The sequence below is a fragment of the Bicyclus anynana genome, chromosome 5 (assembly GCF_947172395.1).
Source record: "Bicyclus anynana chromosome 5, ilBicAnyn1.1, whole genome shotgun sequence".
Taxonomy (NCBI): domain Eukaryota; kingdom Metazoa; phylum Arthropoda; class Insecta; order Lepidoptera; family Nymphalidae; genus Bicyclus; species Bicyclus anynana.
The window spans coordinates 4,921,213-4,944,651 of NC_069087.1; the positions used below are offsets into that span (position 1 = coordinate 4,921,213).

General features: G+C 35.1%; 1 protein-coding gene across 2 annotated transcripts in view; it reads left to right on the forward strand.

Annotated features, from left to right (window-relative positions):
- Positions 1 to 23,439, forward strand: part of LOC112055333 (cerebellar degeneration-related protein 2) — a 121,530-nt gene that overhangs the window by 80,092 nt on the left and 17,999 nt on the right. The gene's annotated exons all lie outside the window — the stretch shown is intronic.

Here is a 23,439-nt window from a genome sequence, read left to right on the forward strand (position 1 = left end):
TGCTTCATTACTCCGCTACAGTAAAAAAAAATCGTAATTATCTACGTCTATGAAACGATTAAAAAAAAATCTTATCAATCAGTTAATAAAGTTTTTATTAACGCATAAATCACTCAGGCTCCCAATGCGGGAAAAAATATCAAGTCAAAGTCTATATACGCTATTCGAGGGCTAGTGTGTACCACACAGATGGCATCTCGTTTTGGCAAGCAAGCCTTGATCCACGGATCCTTGTCGAATGCCGCCGCGTGCGTTAACCCTGTCTCCCCTCAGTCATCACATTATAGGGTTTTAAAATCGATACCAGGTCCCCTTATAAAATCATTTAAGCTTATGAAGTGTTTTTATAACGCTTCCTAATCGCCTCTATGTCTGTCTGGCTGCGAATCGATTGCATTGCAGCATAGATTAATTTGCAATCTCATTATTATTCACAATGTCATGTGAATTGATGGCCCGGCATAGCCTTAGTATCAATACTTTTTTCACGATTGAACTTGATTTGTTTAAAGCGGCTTATCAACTTGCATGGCCTCATTATGTTTAGTCTACGATTTGATTTGTCTGTGTAATTTCCAATGTCTGGTTAATGATTTTGTTTAGTTGTATTGGTTTAACCCAGTTTTAAGCTCTCATTATCGAGCAATTTAATCTTCATGTAACAATACACTACTTATAATTAGAGAATTTATCTTCGGCAATTATTCTAGTTTCACCTGGCCTACTAAATTTCTAGTCTTGGCTATACTTGTTTTGTGTTAGATATTTAAGTAATCTACTATCTTACTGTTGTAATCATCACTTTAAGTTGGTCTTGAATAAGTTGCTCCGTAACTTTGATTTTTCCTTAAAACATGAGAGTCCAAGGTACTACATTAACCTTGAAATTAGTTTTTCCTTCCTTTAGTTGAAACAAATGACAACATAGACGGCTCTGAAAAATCTGTTTAATTTATCTACACATACACTCCCACAATTTGGTCTACAATTACCTATTATCCTCTTGAACAATTTTCAGATATGCCGTTACGAGTAAATCTCTATACGGGATAGTCTATAGACTATAGATCTATAGACTGTAGATTATAGATCTCTACAGTCTACATCTATACGGGAGATATTATAGTCACAACAAACCACGGCACAACCTTAGGAGATGATAAAATCAATACGTATATACCACCAAGCAATACTAAAGCACTTAGTTGATATTCAGAATCTCTTAAAAAAACGCAATAACCCTTGTTTTCCATTCTTGAAACTTCTTGATGGACGGGTATATCTTTGCCGGCAGGATGGTGACTAGTCAGGGTCAATGCTTGCGACGAGACCTGAGTCAATTTAGAAATTATTAAATCCTGAATTGATTAGAAATGGACTAGAAATCCAACTATCTATTGAAAACCTCAGCAATACCAACAGAGCCAGATAGGTCATCAAAATTACCTTAACGACTGCACCACGACAAGCCATGAGAAAAATAAAGATAAGCTAGCTACTGACCTATCATGCATGAAAAATAGTATAATGCAGTAGGAATTCTCCACGATGCGTTTCACGGCGTCATTATGTCATGATATGTGATCCATCAAAGTGATCAAACACCGTGTTGCGTAGACCATGAGCGGTTAGTCCCTATCTACTGTTTGAATACACAAGTAGAGATTTGTATTGCATTCATAGATAGATACAAATCTTTATCGAAATATACAAAATCAAATATTGGCTTTGTTTAACTATTTATATAGAATGTTAAGTTAGAATATTGTTCTAACCTAGGAATTGAAAAATACGTTCAATGGCACATCAAGTTTTTAAAATGGAAAATTGTATGGAGCCCAGGATCAGTCATTGTATCCTGGCGGAAATAAAATTGATGACGCCAACGTATGCTTCGAAAGTGGACTGTATTTGGGATTTAAGATGTGATATGGCAGGGCTCGGACAGGAACCAGACGGGAATAATATGGCACATACCTTTGATATCCACTCGCGTTTCCCGCCGACTTCGAGAAGATGACCGGCCAACCACTGGTTTATGAGACGTCACCATATATATGAATTGCTCGGGGAATACAGCAATTAAGAAACCCCGAGACAAATGGAAGGTACAGTTTAGGCACACATTCACACTTTTATATAATGTTCACACTGAACGGATGGCTTATATCATCACCATCCCGAGATGCACTTCGCGTTCACACGTGGCATACTCGATAGTACTTAACGGCTTATATCATCACCGCGGTAGGTTTCGTACTGTCCGCGCGGGCATAGTGTCCACGCAGTGTTGCTAGCCACAATATGGTGTGGCCAGTATATATTGTGCCTTATTTTAAGGTAAGGTTAGGGACTTCAGGTTTAATGGTTTAGGAACAGGTAAGGTATAATATGAGGATTTAAACGCTGGCGTAACCATACGCCCCCCCTTAATGGGTACCCATTAAAAAAGCTCCAAACTAAACCGTAGAGTGCTCGATACGTAATGTATATTAAGCGTCCCTATAATCTATTACAGTACAGTGTTAATTTATTTTAAGTTTTCTTATATTATGTTACGTTACGTTATGTTATGTTATGCTATGCTATGTTATGTTATGTTATGTTATGCTATGTTATGTTATGTTATGTTATGTTATGGTATGGTATGTTATCTTGTGTTATGTTATGTTATGTTATGTTATGTTATGTTATGTTATGTTATGTTATGTTATATTATGAGTGTCTACTTATTAACTACCTACTCCTAGCCACTCCTCCAGCTCAATAAACTACTAATGATTTCATTGAGTCGGTAGAGGGCACGAACGGATCACCGGACGAGTATAAGTACGCCCAGACGTTTTCACGTTCGCCACACGAGTGACGCCGTCCTTCAAAGAGAACACTTTCCCTACTATTTGTCTGTCAGTCAAACTAACGCGTGTATCGACTACAGGTGCAGGGGGCGAATTCAATGGAGCGGTATATAAAAAGTTAAGACTTGGCGTAAGTGCCAAAGGCTCGGACGATCCTGAGCTCAGCACGATCAGCAGGCGCGAACTAAGCAGACATTCTACTTGCGTCAAGACGGTGCAGAGCTCCTCATACGAAAGGATTTGTTGTCCTATAACTTCAAAGAGGATGGATTTTGTTACTTTGATCATGTTCTCCAACGAACCACCGAAGTGTGGAGAGTTAGAACAAATAAACATCCATATTCTATTCTCTGCGCATTCTTGCTCTAACTTCGGGTAATATTTTTCATTGAGAAATCTATAGAGGTCCCGAAGGTAGGAAGCAGCGCCGCGCTTAGTTATTAGGAAACTATGCGTGCTAAATGAGATAGAAACCTCAATATGAATAGATCTCGTAGTGAGACATGTGTACAGCAAAAGATAAATTTCTTTGCCGTGTACGCCCCGTTGACGTATAGGGACGTACGATACAGGACCTGCACAATTACAGCCTGTGAAGTTGGAGGACTTCAACCGTGGACGCGCACGTACATCCGACCACCAACCATCAACGCGAATCAGGCCATTCTCAATAAATGGTCTTAAGCGATTAAGCGCCGGTGAAAAGTTTTTATTATTAATGTATTCATCAGCGTAATGCTGGATTAGCAACGCACGAAGCATTTTATTTTCTGCTAAATTTAAATCTCCCGCAGATACTATTGGAGTACTACAACGAGACAATAATTTTAAAAACCTACAAACGTATGCATTTATACGTAGAAGTTTACTCCACGAAGGAGTGTGAAGAGCAAGCTCGTGCAAAGCATCGTGCTTTGTAACAATACACAGAGCAAGCGTTTTAACCTTTTTATCGAGTAAGTCATTGATCGACTGCCACTCTAAGGTCTTTAGCGGCCACTGAGATGGGTGCAGAGAGGGCCACGGGGGACCGTGGTCACTCAGAGGGTGAGAGATGAGCTTCTCCGGAGTCACACCTCTGGACAAAATGTCAACTGAGTTCTCAGTGCCGGCGTAATGAAAGTTGTCAGGCGAGATGTTCTCGGTAATCTGAACAACACGATTAAAAGCATATGTAGCCTTGATTGGGATGTGTTCATCGTAATTTTCACGTATTGTGTGAATTAACTTCGACAAAACACCTCTTAAAAGCTCGAGACGAGCGATCGAGTATGGTTTTGTCAATGTAAAATTATTATTCGCACAGACAAGGCTTACAGTGTTACCAGTAGGCGAACCCACGTGAAAATAAACTACGGCACCGAAGGCTGTAAGATTAGAATCTGATAGGCCTAAGAATATGACCTTACAGTTTTCATCTACGCCCGCATGACTCGGTATGCAAAGTTCATTCAGGGCTGGCAACTCAGCGCAAAACTGTCTCCACATCTTAATGATGTATATCGGAGTTACAGTATCCCAATCTAGGATTAATTGCCACATTAATTTAATTATCAATTTTGTATATGCGACTGTGGGAGCAATGAAGCACATTATGTCCCACTGACGCACACTAGTTGACAAGATGGAGCGCTTAATGCATGTCGCATCTTTCCTTACACTTATTTTATAATAGAAGTCACCATTCTGTGTGAAACAACGCGAACCAGCTATCTTATGGTGCACGGTTTTTATCACAGGAGGGTGATCTAAGACCCTGCTGGGTATAAGGATTGAAGGCAATTCTTCATATTCCCGAAAACGCCACCCTAAGGCATGGGCGTTTATTGAAGGCAGCGTGGGCGCATTGCCCATGAACACGCAACCTAAAACCCTCCGCAACACTATTGGCGCCGACGGGTCGCGACGTAATGCATGGACACCCTCGGGGACCAGTAGATGCGGAGACGCATAGACACCTAATGAGGCGTCCATTTGGTCAGGGATACCGAAACTTTCAACAGAAGGCGGGATACCTGCCAGGTGTGGTAGACCAGACGTATGTACCACAACCGTGGGTAATTTATCTGTCACTTCATTAATAACAAGCGACGAGATAATACGAATATTATTTTTAATGTTCCCGACAACCTGAGAACAATGTTTTAATTTTAATCTATCGAGCGGCGTAGCGCCGATCTTATAACCTACGCTTGAAGTGCTAAGTGCTACGTCGTTTAGCTCGCCCGCTACGAAAGGGGGCGGAGCTTGCCGCAAGATCGTAGCAGCGCACGGCGTGTGCGCGCGTGACGTCACTGCAGTCGGGCTCGAGAGCTCACGAGTGCTGTCCCCGGTTCGATTCCCCGTAGTTACAAAATGTAGTTTTTTATTATGTTTTAGACCACAAAAGCAATGGGGAGGAGATTGGCACTGACTGACCTTATGCTTAATAGAAAAGCAGTTCACGCAAGCATTCTTTCTTTTAACGCACTTAAGTCGTTTTTGAGGGGTTATTAATTTATTAAATGCATCACATTCATTAATATGTGTATGTGTAATATTTTTACATAAACATTTATTTACAGGCTTATCAACTGTGTCTACATAAGCTTGATATTTCTGCACACTATCAGGAGAAGAAGTGTAGGTATCTGAACATTTTGTATTTGTTATTTTAATTTTATTATATAAAGTTTCGAAAGTATATAAACACTTATTATCCTGAAGTGCATTTGAGTCTAAACTCAATAAGCAGGTGTTATATTCGTCAACTAATGACTTAAATTTATCTCGCAATGAGTCTATTTGAAACGATTGGTCTAGAAAGTGTTCCCTTTTCTCGACGTTCGTGAAAACCTCAGGGTCTCGCGACAAATCATAAATATTTTGCACGAAATTAAATAAGGCCTCACGCTTAGCAAGCAAGAGAGATAAATTGATATGCATCGTGATAATTACATGCGTATCACAAGTACCAAAAAGCAACTATAATAATTATGTTATAATTCGAGTTAAAAGTAAAACCCGAACAAATATTTATGTAGGTATATACGTCGTATGTTATAGTATTCTGTCGTATAATATCGCATAGAATATTATAACCGACTGTGATATTATAGTATTAAAGTTCGATATAAAAAGTTAAACTCAAACAGTTCAAAGTAGATTGCGCTTTGGTATCTATTTTAGACAGTATCGTAATCGAATAGCAAATGATTAATTAATTATGTTTTTATTTTTCAAACGCGGGTAGTTGTAAATTTTACTTCGCGTATTGTAAATGCACGCGCAGCTAGCTGCTTCGTTGATAATTAGGTCAAGTAAAACCCAAACGATTACAATAGGTATACACGTCGCGTACTTAATGGCGCGCGGTATATCTAGTGAAGGTGGCTACAGTATTTTGTCGTATAATATCGCATAAAATACTCAACCGATCGTAATCTAATATCATGATTCGAACTAACAAGTGAAACCCGAATAGGTCGAAATAGATTGCGCGTCGCGTATCGTCGATGGTTGTATAAACGACTACAGTAATCTGCCTTGTATATCGTATAGAATGCTGTTCCGTTTTACTTCCACTTATAGATAAAAGCGACGTATGCGGCGATTTGTTTTAAATTATGTTAGTTTTATATAAATACATTATATATTTATTGAAAATATATACAAATAAGCGTAGGTATCTATTCTGCTAGCCGGGGAGATCAGATAACTCAGTTATATGTGATTCTATGCCGATCTAAACAAGAAAATGATGACAAATAACTTATTTGTTTTTATATAAATAAATACAGAATATGTATTGAAAATATATATATAAATAAGCGTAGGTATCCTATTCTAGCCAACCGGGGAGTTCAGATAACCAAGTTATATGTGAATCTATACCAGTATAGGACAAGAAAAGAATGACGCAATAACTTATTTGTTTTATTAAATTTATATTATGTGTTGTTACGAACAATTAACGTTAATTCCACGTATTAGAGCCTTTAAACTCGTATTCTAATAAGGGATTAGTTGTTAATATAGTTAATAACTTTTGCGTGTGAGTGCGACCAAACCGGTAGGTCATACATAACCTATAATTTTTATTTTACGGCAAGGAACCAATAAATATCCGACTTGTATGGAACATTTATGTGGTGAATCCGATTCGAAAGGAACCACTTATGTGGTATATCCGGCTCGAAGGACCACTTATGATGACGCCAACGTATGCTTCGAAAGTGGACTGTATTTGGGATTTAAGATGTGATATGGCAGGGCTCGGACAGGAACCAGACGGGAATAATATGGCACATACCTTTGATATCCACTCGCGTTTCCCGCCGACTTCGAGAAGATGACCGGCCAACCACTGGTTTATGAGACGTCACCATATATATGAATTGCTCGGGGAATACAGCAATTAAGAAACCCCGAGACAAATGGAAGGTACAGTTTAGGCACACATTCACACTTTTATATAATGTTCACACTGAACGGATGGCTTATATCATCACCATCCCGAGATGCACTTCGCGTTCACACGTGGCATACTCGATAGTACTTAACGGCTTATATCATCACCGCGGTAGGTTTCGTACTGTCCGCGCGGGCATAGTGTCCACGCAGTGTTGCTAGCCACAATATGGTGTGGCCAGTATATATTGTGCCTTATTTTAAGGTAAGGTTAGGGACTTCAGGTTTAATGGTTTAGGAACAGGTAAGGTATAATATGAGGATTTAAACGCTGGCGTAACCAAAAATAAAATATTTTTTTTAACTGTTTTTTGATTATACAAATCTACGAATTTACTTTAATTCTTACGAAATAATATTCATTCTCTCCCAAGAAATGCAAAACTGATACGGGTAATAATGGCGGATTGATGACGTTTTCAATGCAGCAATCGATTTGACGTTTGCTGTCACTTGTCATTGTCATAGTTGCTTTAAGGGTTCCATCTTGGTTTACTCAAATACTTGGGTTTTAATTTTATTGATTTCTTTTTATTTAGTTAGATTTATTAACTTATTTAAATTTCAATAAAATGCTTGTATTTTTTGAATTTTAATGATACGGGGTACACAAGTGGACCTGAAATGGACCATCTCCTTTCTTAAAATGGGGCTTGTAATAATTAGTCCTCAGTAGGTATTAGGTATCTTGTATCTGTGAAGTGCACGTCTCTGGGTAAGTTGTAATTTGTGTTCTGTTGGTTTAATTATAGGGGGAGACGAATATCTTAGCATTCCATGATTTTACCGTACATCATAACAGAGATTAAAATTCAAACGAGAGCCGTTCAAACTTTTGACACGGGTGGAGGGTCCATATTTATGTATTTCTGTCGAGTGCACTGCAGCAGTTTCGCCCTTGCGACGAACCTATAAAGGGTGAGGGAGGGCTGTCACCCTACTTAGAGTTCCGTCTACTCCGTCGCCGCACTATACTAATATAATAAAATAAAGTCAAGAGGCTTTCTGCCCTTTTTATAGATTTTTAACAAAATTTATTCTGTATATCCAGAGACCTCCCTACACACTTTACCTTATTATAATATTAGTAGTAAGCATAGATAGTACGGAACACTTCCTGCGCGAGAGAAAAAGCGTTCAAATACAACAAATGCATACCCAAGTATATATATTCACACGGCAGCATTTTTAAATCACGACGCTTTTTTACCAGCAGCGTTGCATTTTCAATTTTGGGCGTTGGAAATAGACCTTCATTTAAATTCATACTATACCTATTTGAACGTTTTTTTAACGTCCATTAAAAAGCTCTCGTGCAAATGAGGGCTTAGCCGGTTTTTGATGCCATGATAAGTCTGTATATATATGCAGTAGTAAATAATAACATACTATATGTAAGTATATACTTACGTACATTGAGAAGTATGGCACTGCGTTTTCTATAGCCACAAAAAGCACTCGAGTCATGGTGGATAATTACAGGTTTTCAATAAATAATTGAATACACACAAGTAAAACCGGTATGCTGCCCTTGAACCTCCACAGTCAACATCTCGATGAGACGTTACATTTTGATCTTTATCCACAACTACATTAATGAACTAGCTGACGCCACGCGGTTTCACCCGCGTTGTTCTCGTTCCCGTAAGTGCACGGGGATAATATATAGCCTATAGCCTTCCTCGATAAATGGGCTATCTAACACTGAAAGAATTTTTCAAATCGGACCAGTAGTTCCTGAGATTAGCGCGTTCAATCAAACAAACAAACAAACTCTTCAGCTTTATATATTGGTATATGTAGATATAGATTTAATGCAATTTCGAAGTTCACTTTCAAGTTTCATAAAATAAGTTTCTAAACCGGCAAGTTAAAGACGGAATTATATTTGTCTGACGTGTCGTGTCGTGACGCATTAGAACAGAATCGGTATCGTAGATTTTGTATGGCAACGTTTACACTTCTGTGTTGTGACATATCGTCATGGCTTCTGACGTGTCGCATTCAAAATGTATGATACCGATTCTGTTCAGGTGTGTCACGACACGACACGTCAGACAAATATGATTCCGCCTTTACTTAACAAAAAAATTGCAAATATTGGTTTTGAATACAGTCAGTTCCGCAACTTTTGACTTAGGTATTTTTTAAAATTAATTGCGATTGCTATTAATTAAATTAAATAGACTAATGATGGAATTTATTTATTAATTAATGATTAAAGAAAGTATGTAATTGTATAGACATAACTAATTCTCAGGTGTTTGATGGCTTTAGAAAGTTATTACCTATTGACTAATTAGATATCTACTCATTTACGGCCTCCGTGGCGCAGTGGTATGCGCGGTGGATTTACAAGACGGAGGTCCTGGATTCGATCCACGGCTGGGCCGATTGAGATTTTCTTAATTGGTCCAGGTCTGGCTGGTGGGAGGCTTTGGCCGTGTCTAGTTACCACCCTACCGGCAAAGACGTACCGCCAAGCAATTTAGTGTTCCGGTACGATGCCGTGTAGAAACCGAAAGGAGTATGGATTTTCATCATCATCACTTATCATCAGGTGAGATTGTAGTCACTAACTAACTAACTTAACTAACTAAACTAACTAACTAAGTAACTTGTAAAGAATACTCTACTCATACCTAAGTATATTTTAAATGAAGTTATATGTACGTACGTACGTACCAAATTGTTCGCTTTGTCGTGTTTGCGTCTTGTGAAGCAAATGCTGACTTCAAAACGGAAATGAAAATTGCAAAGATCGTTAAGAGATCCATCTTCCGAATTTGGGTCGAATTAATTTTTAGAAAGCAATATTCAACTCAATAAGCATTTAAGTGAACGGTTTGTACCTATCTAGTAATTAGTAAGAATATTAAAGCGAAAAGGTTATCAGCGTGGATTATTTTTAGCAGTGTTTTCATATATGTCCTTATTTTTTTACATACCAATGCAACTAAGCAGGAAAAATTGACTTTGAAAGAAACTAACAGACGAGTCTACTCTAGAGGACTACTTGCAGTGAGTTTCGTGGAAACCATTAAAACCCCAGGATAGAATTTTGCAAGCGTCTGTAATATCATAAACAATCAGAGCAAAATATGTTATTATACGGTACTTACTCGTATATTGATATCATCTACTTACAAGTATTTTTCGACGATAAGTTATTTACTTATTGTGGTACAGGTGATAAATTATAATGAAATTCATTCATTGTCTAAGATGTTAGTTAGCTAACTTAGAAGTAACGGGACGCTAACTGCTCGGCTAACTTATATACCACCAACTCGTAGTAGCTAGCCACAGCCGAAAACTGAGCTTATTTACGAATCTAGGACCTCTCAATCATGAAGCCTGTGCCTGAAAGATCATTGAAGGTACATTGAAAACTATTGTTTAATTTAAAAAGTCGATTATTATATGTTCATATAAAAAAATACTATGATGTTATACGTTTACCTACTTTATTATATACTTATTACAATAATACAAAAGGTATTTTCTGATAAGCTAAATCCGTGAACGTTAATCGTCTTTAACGATATTGTTGCTGATTGTTGAATGTATCCGATACCAATTTTTTATGTTGCAAATGTTCATATTATTAAATATTATTTAAGTATATAACATAAAATATTTACCACATGGTAGATACATATAATATAATATACGTACGAGAAGGTATATTACGAAAAAAATATATATTATTTACCGCGATGTTTTAAAGTTACAAAAACGAGCGATCAAAATTTACAAAAAACTCAAATTATTACAAAATTTTAATGACTTCCTAGTTATATTTACGTACGTAAGTGATGATGTTAAAGATTTATTTACTTACTAATAAAAAATATAATGGAAAAAACGAACATTATTATTTAAGGCTAATGTGAAGAAATAAATTAATAACATTTATGGCAGCGGAATATTATAAAACTAGATAGGAAGGTGTTAGACGTTGGTTTTAACTGTAATAAAAATCAAAATACCAACCACGTTAACTTTCCATTGCTTAAATTAAAGTAAAAGCTTTATATAAAATTCAATTTAAGGTTTACGACTCATATGACCCGAAATCCAATCCAAGAAGTAATAGTTTGAGAAGTACGTAAATGGAATATGAACATATTAAGTATCATCATTATTAACCCATATTCGGCTCACTGCTGAGGTCAAGTCTCCACTCAGAATGAGAGGGGTTAGGCCAATAGTCCACCATGCTGGCCCTATGCAGATTGGCAGTCTTAATATATAATAATTAAGAAATTTCTCTGGTATGCAGGTTTCCTCACGATATTTTTTCTTCACCGTTTGAGACACGTGATATTTAATGTAAAGGTACGTATGAGTAATTATATTCTAGCTGTACCTATTCAAGCTTTTAATTTATTGAAAACAATACAAATGAAAGGTAAAATTTTCAATTCATTCGTATTCATACAATACAGGAAGGCCGCAATGGCAAATGTCAGACCGACGTACTGACAGGGCGCCGGGCAATTTGTTGAAAGTCGAATCAATTTGCTTTAGAAAGCGAATTGTTTTATGGGCTCGCCTTTTCTGCACTAATTTTACAGAATTCTCTGTTTGTGCAATACGTGCTTTATTATATTAGATACCCACTATTTTAAAGCTGAATTCTTGTATAACACTTGCACATATAGGAAAATCGAAAGTTATGTACTAGGACGACAGCCTCAGATAAGAGTAGGTATATCTACATCAATGGATAAAAGTAATAAAAAGTTCGCAAAAGTAAGCATTAACCAGCATGCAAGTAAGTTTCAGCAAATGAATAGACTTAAGACTTATTAAATATTTATATTTAGTAGATATTTCAAACTATTTTTACAACGTATACCTAAACCGATTTAATATAAACAGTGAATCGTGATTTATGTAAATTGATTTAAGTAAGGCTTTTTTTATTTTTATAAACTATCTATAACCGATTTAATTGGCCCAATTGTGATCGAATAAAATAATGTGAACAGTAACACTTACCAGATAACATATTATTCGACATTATGTTGTTCACCTCGTAATAATTCCGTAAATATCGATGACGATTTTTATCATACTCCAGAAGATAGAACTCTTGTAACAAATTCACATCACTGGATACCTACTTGCCTTAATCAAAAGGTTACTTCGCTCAGTTAATTAATGAATCACTGAGTGCGATATTTTGACGTAACAACACAACATGTTAATTGTTATGTTACATATTAACGTGGAAAGATCATGTGAACAAGTTTATATCATGTGTGTAGACCAGCTTCATAAGCTTGCCATGTGGCGCCAAGGTCTTTGTAAATGCAATATATCACATGCTGTGATTAAAATATAATTTTTAGTAGTAAGTTGGTACTCATTTCTTATAGCTTTTAAAATGTACCTGCTGTTAGATGATATTCTAAAGGTGTATTACACTCGTACAACTAATTCAACTGTAGGTTACTATCAGAGGAATCAACTTGTTAATAAGTACAAAAATAATCAAAGATTCAATGACGCTTTTTCTCTCCATTTTCTTGAAGGAATTTCTTGAATTTTAAGTGCTATTAATTTTATTACTATTATTAATATGCGAACTGATGGAATATCTTACAGCCAAATAAATAGATTTTTTATAAAAAAAATTTCGAATCTAAAAAGTTAATGTAGGTAGTATAATTATTTGAAATAATTAATTAAAAATGAAATGTTAATATCGTTTTATAGGTTTGTTTATTTTAATAATTTGAGTTTGAATTTATTCCGATAATGTTTATTATAATCTTTTATTCAATAATTGCTATTGTATAAAATATGATTTCCTATTCCTGCAATCTAAGATTTGTTTTATTGCAATAATAATTTATGTATTTAAACAGGAACTGTAAATATTTATCTAAACCTGATTTAGGTTAGAAAAATAGCTTAGGTTTATATACAGGAAACAATCAATAAGCAAGCTTCAAATTTAATTGACTTCTGAATATAGGTACAAGCACTTTATGAATATGGACATTAGTTCCAACGAGGCAAGACAATGCACCAATTTCACAATGCCTAAGCGATTATTATACATCATAGTGATATGTGTGTGAAGCAAAACATTTTGAAATGCCTTATATAATGGTAGTCATTCCGAGCTATGCGACCCTGATGAGATTTCACGTGAACTACTATTACTTCTTTTTACTTCACTTTTATTATTTTTGTTACTCAAATATTTTACAAAACGTTGGCTTATTATAAATTTAGTGCGTGCAATAAATACACAAATGATAACATTAGTTCCTGTGTCATTCTTCTTTGCTTGCAAAGAAGAGTGTGAATAATTAATTTATTATTTACGAAACTACCCAACTACATTATTTTATTCTAAAGGTAGTGTTAAACATGCTCTAAAATAGCATGCTAAAAACGTGCTATTTTAAGTATGCTCCATATGAGCATGCTTATCATCAGTTTACATTTGCTAGCAATAAGCATGCTATTTTTAAGTATGCTCCTGAATAAGCATGTATGCAAGCAAATTAGCATGTGTAATTTTAATGTTTGCTTTGAGAAACATTAAAATAACACATGCTAATTTGTATCTATCGCTCTCTGTCTATAGTATCGTGTTAGACAGGGAGAGATGAAGGTGAAGAGAATACAGAATAGCAATGCTGATAAACTAGCATACTCAATAAGCTAACCTGTTCAGACGCGCTAAAAGCACGACCCCTTCCACCCGCGCTTCAGCGCTTCAAGTAGCATGCTTATAAATCGCACGACTGTTGATTCTTGAGCAAGCTCGAAATAAGCATGCTCATTATTAGCAATGTTGCGATACACATGCTAATAAGTAGCAACTGCTCAATAGTAGCATACTTTCCTGCTTGAAATGAGCATGTGTAACAGTAGCTTAACATCAATAGTTTTTGCAGCACACGCGATGTAAATAATATTTTAGGTAATTTTTTTACACTTTAGACATTACTGGAGTTTGAGGAAGAATCCTTATTTTTTTTATATTAGTACTCAGGGATAATGTAGCTTTCCAACAGTGAAATAATTTTTCACTGACTGACTTAAGACTTATTAAAAGTTTGAGTAACAAACGTAATTGTATGGCAGTAATCTTATACACTATTATCCAACAGTAATAGCCACTACAAACGTCGCCCATAAAACATTAAACAATCAACGTGGCTCGATTGTTGTGACTAAATTAATGCGAGCAAGAAATTGCTTGCGAACGCGCACGGTACAGGCGTTATAGTAATTATGCAGATTGTAGAAGAACGCAATAAAAAATATGCATTATTACAGCACCTATCTGTACTTCTGTTGTTTCTGATATTCTGTTGATTCTCTATAGCTAAACTTCTATACTAATATCATAAAGAGGTAATGTTTGTGAGATTGCAGGGGTTAATCTCTGGATCTACTGAACTGATTTTGAAATTTCTTTTACGAAAAACCAACATTGATTGTGAGTGTGATAGGCCATATTTTATCACCATATTCCCACGGAAACAGGAATTACGCGTTTGAAACGCGGGGCATCGACTAGTTCTTTATATTTATTTTTAAAGAATACTAAAGTTTTACTGTAGAGACACTCAGTTGAAAAATTCAAATTACGCCTATTTATGTTACAGGATTTTACGATACTGAAACTTTTAATGATAACGCTATATATTAATACCGTATTACATATTTGATTGAATTATATATATCTATACTAATATAATAAAGCTGAAGAGTTTGTTTGTTTGTTTGATTGAACGCGCTAATCTCTGGAACTACTGGTCCGATTTGAAAAATTCTTTCAGTGTTAGATAGCCCATATATCGAGGAAGGCTATAGGCTATATATTATCCCTGTATTCCTACGGGAACGGGAACTACGCGGGTAAAACCGCGCGGTGCCAGCTAGTATTTACTAAAAATACAGGCATTAACAACTGCCGTCTACCTAAATATCAAGAAACTTTAACCTTTTAGACGAAGCGAAGTCGAAGCCGTTAGATTAAAATGAGTCACTCATTGAAGAAGTAACCCCAAAAGATAATAATAACTGTTTTCGTGGGAATCATTGATCATAAAGATATATCAGGCAAAAGGGGGAAATCATATCAGATTACGTGTCCAGAATGTAATTTATATTAATTACTAATGAATACTACATTTTCAGCTTGGATATAAATAATAATAATAATCAGGTATTCCGAGCCTGGTAAATTCCATGTGATAGATCTTAGATCGTAAATAAGCAATGGTATCTTATAGTCAAAGAGTTAAGACTGAAATATCATTGCATAAATAGCTACTGTCGCTGGCTCTCCATCCATTTTATGAAAACTGTTATAGGATGAAAATAAGAAAACCCATCAAAAAGGTTATCTGATCAATTATCATATTACACACACTCGTAATATACCATAATGTAATTAAAAACTAAACTAATCAAAACAAAAAACTAATATTGCTTAGTTAGTTTAAAGGTCAGTACTACTTACAAACAAAGTAATTACTTCATCAAATGCCTTCATCAATCACTTTGAACAATTAATTCTTTAAAATGCATTAATCAAATTATCAACGTCGTGAAATTTTAAATCTGATATTAATTGTTTGTTGAAAAATTTCATAATGTACCTTACACTGATAAAGGTCAACGACCCGCAAACCTTGTCCGTATTCGAAGCTTGTTTGACGACTTTCAACCGAACTAAAATCGACATAGGCACCTTACTCACTCTTATGAATTGATATGTCAATTACAAGTGCCAGTTAAATTTATTGATCATGATATCACAGATCTTAACTTCGTCTCAATCTTAAAATTATTTTGTTACATCTAAATTTAACCCAACCAAGCTGATATCTAAATGTGGTTTACTTTTATATGCATTTGACTCATAGAGATAGGTGTACTACTAAAATATATTTATGTTCTAATGTGATTTATAGTAAAATCAATAAAAAATGTAGTTAAAATGACTATAGAATAAACTCTATGATAAATGATAATTGTATTTGTTGCTATATTCATAATTACCTGATTAAGTTGCTATATTCATTATTACCTGATTAAGTTGCTATATTCATAATTACCTGATTATCAATGTTTGCCACTATTCTATATAATGTTCTATAATTTACTCCTCTACCTATTAATATTCGTAGCCAAAATAACTAATTAGCAATTAGCAGGGTCACTCGTTAGTGGTTCCATCCTGTATCTACAAAACACATCAAAAAAGTTACCTACCTACTAAAATATATTGTATACCTCCTCAACTTATATTAGGGTTGTCTTGTCTCCTGTTAACAGTATTATTTTCAAGAAAAACGCGCACATGCTTACGTTCCAGTGGGTAAACTTATGGGACAAATACAGGATTTTTATAATTTAGTTAATGAACGAGCTGAGCCTAGTGGCAGTTTGATACCGTGACGATCGCGTTAATAAAACGCGAATTTCTAAGGAATTGAAACAGCGCCATCTAGCGACACTACTGCACCATTGTATCAATTCCATATAAATTTGCGTTTACATTATCGGATAGTAACAGTATAAAAATATTGAAAACTCCCACTAGGCACACTGCAGTCTGCAGTTAAAATTTTTAATTAGCCAAGTTTTTTGCCTCCCTTTCAAGATGTCCTTCTTTATCTGTTTTTTTGACAACCCTGATTAACTGCGCGTATAATTACTGAGCGGTGTGAACCTCGTACGGTCGCTGACCTTTGCCATTTAATCTTAAGCAGGGTTCGTTTCAGAGATACGCGTATACACAAGAACAGGTAAGTGACTCTTGCCCTTGCCATATATTTTATCTCGAAACAGGTGTTCAAACAAAATACTAAAAGAAACCTTGCGGAATTTGTTGTGGGCTCTTCTCGAACCAAGGCGCGTCAATTCTGTTAAAAAGGAGAAAAAAAATACGACGAAATCCAAAAGTAACCTGTAATCAATACCTTCTCAGATTATACTCGTAATTAATATGAAATTAATGTGACTCCGCCCTTATAAATTTACACGTTCTGTCTACATGGACTTTACTCGCATCCAACAATGTAAATAGATAGACAACTACTATGTTGTGATGTTTAGTTACTTACTTTAAATATTCATTATTGTTATTTATTAACTACTTGTAATTTTGGTTTAACATCAAGGAAACACACACAGGACATGGACTACGCTACGGCTAACGCTGTATTTATTAATACGATAGAAAAACACTGAATTATTTCAACATTACGGTACAAATAAATTATTTAACCCATTACAAACAAACTTTATTAGTTTTGCAAACAATTTTTCTATCATATGTGGTATCTAAGCCCTATTTATTTAAAGTAAATTTTTTGACTGTCTGCCTGAGTATCTTCATATTTGAATTGGTGTGTGTATGTGCCTGACTGTCATATCGTAGCTTCTAAATGAATAGACCGATTATGATGCGGTTATTTTACATGAAAGCAGACATGGTCCAGGTAGACCTCAGGGGTCTACAGAAGACACGGCGGGTGTCTACGTTGACGTGACATAAAAATGGGGGTTCACGATTCGTAAGAACCACGCAAATTCACTGGTTTTATATCGAATGGGGAGTTATCTAAATAAAATAATTTGGGAATTTTAACCTCTGGTCTGGTTAAGCTTAACTTAGTTAGGACTTAGTTAAATTAAAATTATGAAGATCCGATAGGCCAATCCCAGCGTGTTTCTATAATAGCGATGAATAGAATTTCTGACATAAAAGTCGTTATTCATTAGTGTCATATAAGTTTTATCGTGTTAAGATTTTTTTCTTTTGATTACCTAAGTATTTCAGTTTTCATCTATTTCACCAACCTACAAATTTCTACTTGTCTTACAAGCTCACCACAACTGAAATAGTGTTTTATCTTCACTCCATCCATTATTATTTTAACCCCTGACCTCAACATATAAGAATAGATTGTCTATCTAAACGATACAATGCAACGTCAAGTATAAGATAGAGCAATGACTAAACGTCGAGGGTTGCGCAAATGTTTTTTTTTTTATTTAACGCCAGCCGATTTCGTTGTTTACACGACACATTCTTGCAATTTGTTTTACGAGTTACGACACCGCAAACGTACGTGTTGTGCCGATGTCGTAGCGAATATTTAAACAGTCGCGTATTTTGCGAATGCCCTTTCGAAGTTAAAGGTGGTGAATTTATAGACACTTCACACTGGCGACTCTCGATAGATCAATCGGTAAAGGTCAAACTCGAGAGAACATCTACATTAGGTAACAATTAAAATTAGGCACGTCAATAAGTAGTAAAAACTGTAGGACTTGTATAGTATTACAACCATTATGTCGAAAAAAAAAACCATTACCCTTTTATTCAAGACAAGAAAATGCTTATGCATTTACTTTTATAGGTAAGAAATGTTGATCGAGAATTTGAAGTCTCCCTTACACGAGATATCCAAAATTCCACGCGGATGTTCAGTATTCTTGGTTTATTTGCATTTCCAAATGCATACCTATAATAAAGTCAATATTTTGTAAAGTGTAAAGTGGCAACACACCGAAGGGCGAAGGCGCAGGTATATTATCTCCTTAGATATATGTTTTTGTTCACTGCACAGCCATATGACTCCTCTTCAGAGTGGACTATAGTCCACAACTTTAGGCTTTTTACACAACAATATCACTACTCAAAAAGGTTCTTTTAGGCGACACTTTTTGTTTCGATTCACATACATTTTATTTTTAATAATAAGCTTTACGGCTCTGGGTTCTAGCCCTTTTGAGCCCGGATTCACATACAATTAATTAATTATCTTGGACTAATTATAGAAGGACCTGCCTCGCAAGACGTTACCTCTCTGTCAATCAATCAACGATCTAACGCGTGTATACTTATATCGTATCGATGTTTCATTGTTGTAATCGTTTTCGTCGACTGAAAAAACTCCCTAACCATTCCGGTTTGTGTAGTAAGTAGTTCAATGGCATGAAAAATGGTCAACAACTTCTAATTCACTAAAAGATGACGTGACGTTCGATTTCAGTTTCACCTGATGTTAAGCGATGATGCAATCTAAGATTTTTTTTTTATTGTTTACAAGTTAGCCCTTGACTACAATCTCACCTGATGGTAAGTGATGATGTAGTCTTAGATGGAAGCGGGCTAACTTGTAAGGAGGAGGATGAAAATCCACACCCCTTTCGGTTACGGCATCGTACTGGAACGCTAAATAGCTCGGCGGTACGTCTTTGCCGGTAGGGTGGTAACTAGCCACGGCCGAAGCCTTCCACCAGCCAGACCTGGTCCAATTAAGAAAACCTCAATCAGCCCAGTCGGGAATCCAACCCAGGACCTCCTTCTTGTAAATCCACCGCGCATACCACTGCGCCACGGAGGTCATCAAAAACATAATTATAATAAATAATAAATTTGTAATAAAAACAATATCTAAAAGAAAAATAGATACTATTCTTCTAACGAACGAACAAACAGCAAAACATCGATCCATTAATTTAATATTCTGTGTACAGATTATATTATTCTTGTTAAATATTTTATTATTTATTTTTGTTAAATATTATCGATGACTGAGTTTACCTCGTACCCTTCAAAAAACGACAGACAATTTTGTTGCTGCATTTGGGTGCGATCCATTTCCATTTCTAATTCCTCTATGTTAAATATATAGAGTTTGCACAAAAACAATACAAACGACATAAAAAGAACCCAAGCAGACATGAGTCACAAACCATTATGAAAAATAAAGATATTGAGTTTTATGGGTATTAAATGTGCATTTATAAAATTAAATTATAACTTTAATTATTTTATAAATGTCGTATTTTCATATCAAAAGAAGAAAGAAGTTGTAATTAAAACGATGATTTCTTTTATTTTAATGTGAATTTAACCTTTCATTTATTGCAGAATTACCATATACTATGATAATTTTTTTGATTTTGTATTAATAAGTGAAAGAAGATTTGACATTTGACAGTTCACACTTCACAGCACAGAACACTACTTTATTTGCTGTCTATGACTAATACTCCTACTTATATATCAGTATTCGTTAATGATTCGTTAACTAAATCCAGTCTGTCGTGCGTATTTTCTTCCCTTGTAATTTTTGTTATTTCGTTTTGTTCTCGTTTCGTTGTTATTGTTAATTATAGTTTATTTGTTGTTTGTTTACTGTTTTTACCCGACTGCAAGAAGGGTTATGTTTTTCGCGCGTATCTTGTATGTATGTATGTAATATTCTTTATTACCTCATATCTTCCAAACCGTTGAACGGATTTACGTAATTCAGATAACGTTAGATTTGTTTTAATAACCCAAGTGTTCTTAGATAGGTGAAATTAGAAAAAAAACCAACAAGACGACTGTGAGACGCTATAGAATCGGGGTGAAGTTTTTTTTTTGTGAATATTGCAACATGCGAATCAAATTCAAGGGATTTTTGTGAGAATTTCAAAATAGTATATCATGGCCATGTTAAAAAAACTACAATTAGGAAAACGTTATTTATTAATTCTAATATTAATTAAGTCTATACATAATACGCGAGGCGGACGACTATAAGGTGCGAGGTTTATGAAGTGTAGTTATAAAACACCTAAAATAGACTAAAAGAAATATATTGATTATAAAAATCGGACAAGTGCGAGTCGGATTCGGCCACCGAGGGTTGCGTAGATTTTTTGAATATTTACTTAATTTCGGTTGGACTTAGGTATACATTATCGTACTTTGTAACAAACGTAACAAATAAATCCGAAATTCACCATCTATCGTAACTAAAAAGTGTGAAATAAATTAATTAATTAAACAAATATAAAAACCCGGCATAAATGATATAAAAATTGATCAAACTAAAGTCGGGACCTAATAAAAAATGTAGACGAAAATCATTCTCAATATAATAGGTCCCGACTGTTTTCTAATTGTTTTCTACACTTCTGGACTGAGCTTTTTTTTTCTTTTCAGTTTTTTTATCGGGTCGGGTTTTTTAACAGTTTAATTAATTAATTTTATTTAGTTTAGTACGAAAATTAGTGAACCGGAGCCTGGTACTAGCCGGAGCAGTTATTCCGCGTTGCTATTGTTTCCGTCACCAAAAAAGAAACGCACGAATCAATCACCCTTAGCGTCCTCCGAGAAAACTGTTTTGATTAATGTGTTTAAATATGTCGAGGAAACCTTATGCTTGCTTCTACATAATAAAGAAACAAAACTATAAGAGTTCTTTATTGCCTACGGAACCCTTAATATAAGTGAAGCATTATCTGTTTGATAAATAACAGGATATATTATATAGGAATATAGAATTAAAAAAATATTTGTTTATCACAGGAAGTTTTATTTCATGATAATATTCGTAAATAATGATAAAATGTTGAGCACCCCTGAGTCAGCTGTTTTTGTTTGTTTACATAGTTTAAAATACCTACTCAATTTGACTATAGATGTTTGGCGATATTACGATTCATATTTATCATTTGATATCCAAACTCCTATTGATGATAATATTTGAAATGGAGTTCTTCCTACTATAGTAATATACTGTTTTTTTTATTACCTCATACTTAGGGACTAAAAAAACTTAACGATAATGCCGAAGCGCATTACGTTTTACCTTTAACAAGAAAGCCTTTTACTGCGATCACACCTGATGTTAAGTGATGATAACTAAGATGGAAGCGGGCTTATTTGGAAGAGGCACAAGGTATATCGAAGTACTTAACTAATACCAACTATAGCTTGGCAAGTTCATTGATGACACTCTCATGATATGCGGGCGATGGGGTGAAAGACTGCGCGGGTGTGAAATCGTGATCGTGATCGTGAGGTACATCAGTCGCGGGCTTTTCATTCAGCGCTAAACGCTCCCCGGCCCGCGTGGGCCATCGGGAGTGTTACGAACGAATTTGCCAAGCTATAGGTACGGAGCAGACCACAATTTTTCAGGGCTGCATTATATATTATATTGATAGGGGTACGGCCACGATCCACAGCAATGAATTAATCACAGTTTGTTGGTTTTGATTGATCGTCTAGTCAACGTAAGCAGGTAACAGCTATATGTAGAGCCGTAGGTATATTTAGGTTGCAATTGTAAACTTGTAACAATGGCACACATAAATTACTGATTGATTGTTTGATAAACGGTCAATATTGTTTACAACATGAAGTTTAGTTTTAGCTATAAGCATTGCAGTAAGTATGTTTATTAAACGCAATAACTTGTAGCAATAGCTACAATTTTTAGACTTAAAATAAACACAAAGATGATGATGAGATGAGGAGAGTTAGTAAGGTAAAACTTGGTATTCTAACACTCGTGTTTCTGTTATACTACGTCATTTTATGTGAGATGCAGATGTGGTCAATACATAATTATTTAAAAACTCATATCTGCGCGTCGATTCGATACTTTTTTCCGATACTAAGATTCAAAGTAGTGGCTCGATGTTCGATATCATAAAAAGTATCGAGTAAATACTTATATTGTATCGTATGCACCACTAGCTGTAAACAAAATGGCAGCAAACAGTAACAGGAAGTGAAAATACGTTTATTATGAGATTTTAATACCCCTCTAGTTCACAGATTTCTGTATTATATGTTTCAAAATGATAATTGTGAAGTAGTTTTATTAGATATATGTAGTTGAGAGGCATGGTATTTTTCAATTAACAATCTTGAAACGATTCTGAGACATTTTGAGACATCTCCTTTCGCGTTTGTAATAATATTAGGATAGGATTTAAAAAGATTTGGCAAAATTTGCTTTTAGGTACTTTAGTTATCTGTAACCTTCATTAGCCATAAAATATGTTATTTTGTCTATTAACAGTACCTACCTACTAAGTAAATAGTGTTTAAAGTTACTAACGGCTAATGTTCTATTAATTAGCTAATGTCCTACAAAGTGATAATGGCGACCTTTGACTCAGGATCTTGAATCACGGTACTTGGACATGATCAACAGTGTCAACCAATCGACTTCACTTATTATCTAACTAGAGGAAGCCGGCGACTTTATGCACGATTTTATTTTTTAATTCTTTAGTCCTTGACTATAATCTCACCTGAAGATGATGATGATGGAATCTAAGATAGACT